The sequence below is a fragment of the Octopus bimaculoides genome, chromosome 7 (assembly GCF_001194135.2).
Source record: "Octopus bimaculoides isolate UCB-OBI-ISO-001 chromosome 7, ASM119413v2, whole genome shotgun sequence".
Lineage (NCBI taxonomy): Eukaryota > Metazoa > Mollusca > Cephalopoda > Octopoda > Octopodidae > Octopus > Octopus bimaculoides.
Window position 1 is genome coordinate 109354246 of NC_068987.1, and position 6379 is coordinate 109360624.

Below are 6379 nucleotides of genomic sequence, written 5' to 3' on the forward strand. Positions count from 1 at the left end.
TTATCAAACAATCCCATGAGGATAAAAATAAAACTTCTTTTCTATAATGTTATTCAATAAAGCCACCTTCAGCCTCAATAACTGCTTCTATATGAGATCTACAGGGTTCGATAAAATAATGGAAACATCTTAAAATTTCAAACAAATTTATTTTAATATGGGGTAGGACCGCCTTTGGCAGTAGTTACAGCTTGAATTCTACGAAGTATAAACTCCTAAAAACTCTGAATTGTTTCCAAAGGAATTTTTGTCCATTCTTCAGCTAAAACAGTCTCCAGTTCTTGTAGTGATGATGGTGGAGGATATCGACTCCTTACTTGTTTTTCTAAAAGGCACCATAAATGTTTGATAATATTGAGATCTGGGGGACTGTGGTGACCAGATAAGATGTTCAACTTCACTAGAATGTTCCTCGTGCCATTCAGTAAAAACTTTAGCCGTGTGAATTGGTGCATTATCATCCTGGAAGATTGTGTTTCTCTCCGGAAACAGTTCCGCAAACAGGATAAATTTTATTAGATAAAATGTTTAAATAGTCTTGACTATTAATCTATTAATTCTGCCATGAAGAGAAACCATTGGACCGGTAGATTTCCAAGATATACCTTTCCCACCCACCACTTGATTACAGATCCTCCTCCATATTTAACAGTTCGGAAGGCAGTCTGGGTCAAATGCTTCTTTTGGCTCTCTCCACACGTATACTCGGCCGGTGGTCGGAAATAAGGTAAAGAATGGTTCGTCCGAGAAAATAACATTCTTCCACTTCTCTAGGGACGAATTCTGTAGGTTTTTACTCTACACTAAACGCTTTGCAACGTTTGTTTTTGAAAGTAGTGGTTTTCTGATTGCAACCGTCCCGTGAAATCCAGGTTTGTGCACCTCTCGGCGAACAGTTTTTGTGGAGACTAGGTTTTTTGTGGAAACTGGGCTCTCGAGCCAGTCATTAAGCTCTTCAGTAATTTTGGAAGCTGTACTTTTGTCATCCTTTTTAACAATTCGCGTTAGATTCTGAAAGTTTTGGTTTTCTTCCGGAGTGTTGTTTCGACGAGGACGTTTTTCTCTCTTTCTCAAAGGCTGTCATTAGTTTCGAGACATTACGTCTTGATACACCAAACATTTCGGCTGTTTTCGTTACGCTAGCGCCTGCTATACGAACACCAACAATTTGACCTCTTTGAAAGTCCGATAGATCTGTCATTTTAATGAATTTTAATTACTTTTTTCTGATGATATCTGAAAAGAAACAGCAACTTTAGCAAAACATATTAAGCAACACTAATAATAAATAAAAAAAAACATAAAAATAAACAAGCTTTTATAGATATTTCAAAATTATGATGCTATGATGCTATATGGGTCCATTATTTTATCCGACCTCTGTAAATCATCTCCATGCTCGAATCAAGTTGTCCTGGGTCATTTTGGACATTACTCTAACTATGGCAGCTTTCAAAGAATCTTTGGTGTTATAGGCGTGTTCATTGACCTCTCTCTCAACAACGCTTCACATGTAATAGTCCAATGGATTGAGATCTGGGGAATTGGGAGGCCAAATGTTAGTAGTTAAGTGATCATAAAAAATTTCAGACGTCCATTCCTGTGTTACTAGAGCCATGTGTGACAATACAGAGTCTTACTGAAACACAAATAGCCTTCCATTGCATACACTTTCTATCCAGAACTTAACAATTATTTCCGGGACCTCAATGTAGGCGGCAGAGGTAACCCTAAGGCCTTGTGGAAAGATGTAAGGAGGCATCACATGACAGATGGTTATGTGCAGACCCTTCTGAAGTCTCAAGTGTTATGCATACAAAATTTTCTACAACTGTCATGATCTAAGGAGTTGTCAACAATGACAGTTTCAGGAAATTTTGTATGCATAACACTCGGAACTTCAGAAGGGTCTGCACATAAGCATCCGTCATTTCGTCTGTTAACTTTTTGATCTTGGTCGCAGTTTTTCTCGTTTGACAAAAACCAAATCAAATCTTCTGCTGGATTTTTCAGTTTGTTTAAGAACCTTTTAGATCTCAGGTAATGATTTTCTTTTGCTTTTTCTGATAAAATAACCTTTCCTCATCATATAAGACTTATATCCAATGTCTTCGTGGACAACATTTCTGACTGTTCCTTTTGACACATGGAGATCTTTTGCAATTGACCTCATGGATTTTCTGAGATTGTAATCAATGGTCTTTTGAACTTGTTCGATAAATTCGGGTGTTCTGACGATTTCAGAGCGTTTAGAATGCTTTTTATGCTTTGATACTGGTGATACGTTTCCAACTTTACAAACTTTGTAGACAAAAGATCTGGCAACTATTAAACATCGAGATATTTCTAAATTGCAATGCTCAGTCTTTATAACCACAATAACAATATTCCTCTTCATTTCTTGAGTAAGCTGAGGGTCAGCCATTATTATTTTCTGAAACAAAGATTATAGAGTGTCAACAAAAAGATGTAGCAATGATCAAATAAAGGTGTGTCCTCGAATACCTTACGCATCCTGTATGTATATATATATAAACATATTACCCAGGCGTGGCTTTGTGAAAAGAAGTTTGCTTCCCGACCACAAGCTTCAGTCCCACTGCGTAACACTTTGGGAAAGTGTCTTAAGTGTCTTCTACTATAGCCTAGGGCCGACGAAAGCCTGGTGAGTGGATTTGCTAGGTCGTATATATAATTGCTTTCCTAATCGTACAGATATTTCTACTTTTTCCTATTTTTTTTGCATTATTTACATATTAGGATACAGTTTTTTAATGTACAAGACCTGAAGAGTGTTTTCATTCTGAGTGGAACTTACCTTGATCGATTTATTGTAAATTGCACAGATTTTATCCACTATTATGTGGCCACGAAACGGGCGTAATCTATTATTCACTTTCTTTTTTATAAATTTACAAAACTGAATTAAATTTTTAATCTAATATTTTATGGATTTTATGGATTATAAACTTTTCTTTTTGATTTTATAGATTTTTAAATCAGTATTTTGTAGAGTACGTTTTTCTTGATGGTGTCTGATCTCCTTCATTGTTTCGATTGCATCTTCGTGGTTCTTCTGTAAATTATTAATATATATATATATATAAACATTCACCTCTTGCATCATATAGCTTTAAGCAAATGAAGCTCATGACATCATCTCTTATTTCCTTGTGTTTGATTTAATTTCTTAATACTGCTCTGTACTCGAATGACGTTTCGTTTTGCAGCATATGTATGTATATTAAGTCCTAACACCAGGTTGTTAGTATCACTATGCCTTAGCGAAATAATGATGATAGTAACAATGATAATAATAATAATAATAATAATAATAATAATAATAATAATAATAATAATAATAATAATAATAATAATAATAGTAATAATAATAATAATAATAAAAATAATAATAATAATAATAATAACAATGATAATAATAATAATTATTATTATTATTATTATTATTATTATGAATTCAAATTTTGGCACAAGGCCAGATATTTCAAGAAAGGAGTTAAGCCGACCCCCTGTGTTCAGCTGGTACTTATTTTATTGACTCTGTCGGATGAAAGGTAAAGTCGACCTCGGCGGCATTTAAACTCGGAAGCGAAGCCTTAATGTATTAGTGTTCAATATTTCCAAACTGGGTCTCTCTATATATATCGCTCTCTGTCTCTCTCTTTATATATCTATATCTATCTATCTATCTATCTATCTATCTATCTATCTATCTATCTATCTATCTTTCTTTCTTTCTTTCTCTCTCTCTCTCTGTCTTTCTCACTGTCTCTTACTCTCACTCTCTTACTTTCACCCCCTCTCTCTCTCTCTTCCTTTCTCTCTCTCTCTCTCTCTCTCTCTCTCTCTCTCTCTCTCTCTCTCTCTCTCTCTCTCTCTCTCTCTCTCTCTATCTATCTATCTATCTATCTATCGATCTGTCTTTCTATTTCTCTGTCTCTCGCTTTCACTCCTTCACTCTCTCTCCACCCCCTCTCTCTCTCTCTCTCTGACTGTCTCACGCTCTCAATGACTCTCGCTCTCACTGTCACTCTCGCTCACTGTCTCTCTCTCTCTCCCTCTCTCACTCATTCTTTCTCTTTCTCTCACTCTCCTAGTCTCTCACTCGCTCTTCGATGAAGAACGGGCATCCGAAACGTTACACTTCTTTGTTTCCGCACAAAACAAACCATGTTCCATTGTTTGGATTAACCGTACTTAACTATAACGTTTAAGTAAAACAAGAGAATCCGAGAAATATAGTAACAGTCTGTATTAGCATTTAGCAAAGAACAAAAATATCACGAAGTGGAATAAATTATTTTCCTGTGAAGAAGTGAAATACAATACTTTGTATATTAACTTCTGTCGGAAAGAAAGGTAATGCTTGAAACATATATAGCTGGTGTTTTATTTTAATATTTACAAAACTAAATTTGAAAAAAAATTAACAAAAGAAAATAAATACCGTTAATCTGTTTTTAACTGGCCAGCTGGTGTATTTAATCTGTCGATTGGTTGAACATGTCTACATAGATTAGTTAAGGAACGCCCATGGTATTATGATTTACTATGTATGATACGGAAAGGTTAATTTAATAAACAGTTAACACAGAATACGGCATCGGCAACAGAAGTCAAAGTAATTGCTACGGTTTTATCTCGCAAGTAAAACCTTATGATACGATTCGTTTTAAAGCATAGATTAAACCGATAGATTAAACTATCTAAAATAGATTAAAACTATCATAGAGAAGATAAAAGGGAAGATTATCTGTGACACAGTATCAAGAATTACTACAGTTTAGATATATGGTATAGAACTATTAGCTTGAAGGTCTTCAGTATGAATAGGCTTCATGAATATCTTGGTGAATGTATATTGTGTTTCGTTGTATACCCACGTATTCGTGCCGTTAATGATAGCAAACATGTTTATCTTTGTTAAATAAGAATAAAACGAAGTTAAAATATACAAAACGAGGTTTATTTTTAAATGCAGATATTTACATGCTATAATAGAATTTGCATTGAACAATCTTGATGGAAAAAAGAAAAAAAAAACTTTGTAAGTTCAGTGTTTGCTATAGCAGTACACAAACTGAAAATTTAGCCAATTACAGAGAAATAATCACGCAACAGTGCTAAGCAGGCGAAGAAGCTTTGCAGGTACAATTTAATTTAATAATTCTTTTCTTACTATGTGTCGCTTCCTTTTCTGTTTTTTCTTCTTTTCTTTTTTATTTAGAATGAATTTTTTGTTCTTAAAAAAGATTTCAATTGTTATACGTATTTTCAACGTGAAGTTACAAATTTTGTTTTTATTTTTAGTTTTACTGAGAATATCGTAGAGTTGCTTGCCCGTGGAAGAAAAAAGAGATGACAAAATAGGTATACTCTGACAGGGGCGAATAACTGACCTTACGATATGTTAATGATTATTTCAAATATTAGAATAGCTTGGAAATTTACGTCATCTTAAAATCAAGGGAAGATTAATATCACGTGCTGTTAAATTTAAATATTGGGATAACTATACCTTCATCTTTCTTACTACCTGTCAGTATTTTTCCATGATAGTAGACATTAGGAAGAGACTTTACCAAAGCTCGTCTTCAATCAAGCAATTATTTTGTCCAAATATTGCAAATTAATAATTACAATAATCATATCAAGCATTAGTCGCAAGACATATACCAGCACACTAGGTGGGCGCAGCGTATTTCAAAGCACACACAAAAACTAATCGATCTGTTGTTATTTCTTCGTCTACGAAATCAACATCATCAATACACACACACACAATTAAATGTATGACTGCTTCTGATGGATTTAGAGCTTCATGAAGAGTATCATCATCCAGGCTATTTCTAGTAATTCAGTGTCGCTCTTACAGCACTTAGTGTTTTTGCTGGTTGTGGTATACACAGGAAACGTTGGAGAAAATGCAAAAAAGTTTTTCCCTGAAGAACTGATGTAGTACACCATCTTATTACACTTTGAATACCGACTACAGAGGATGCTAATAACCACTACAGTGAAACGTACGTAAGGAACACATGATATAAACTGCATATTGTGTCTATCATTTATATGTGTGTGTGTGTGTGCATACGCGCGCGTGTGTGTGTGAATATACACATATATAATATTCAGTACCCGTGAAGGCGCGTGGCTCAGTGGTTAGGGCATTCGGCTCACGATTGTAAGGTCGTGAGTTCGATTCCCGGCAACGCGTTGTGTCCTTGAGCAAGATACTTTATTTCGTGTTGCTCCAGTCCACTCAGCTGGTAAAAATGAGTAGTACCTGTATTTCAAAGTGTCGGCCTTGTCACACTCTGTGTCACGCTGAATCTCCCTGAGAACTACGTTACGGGTA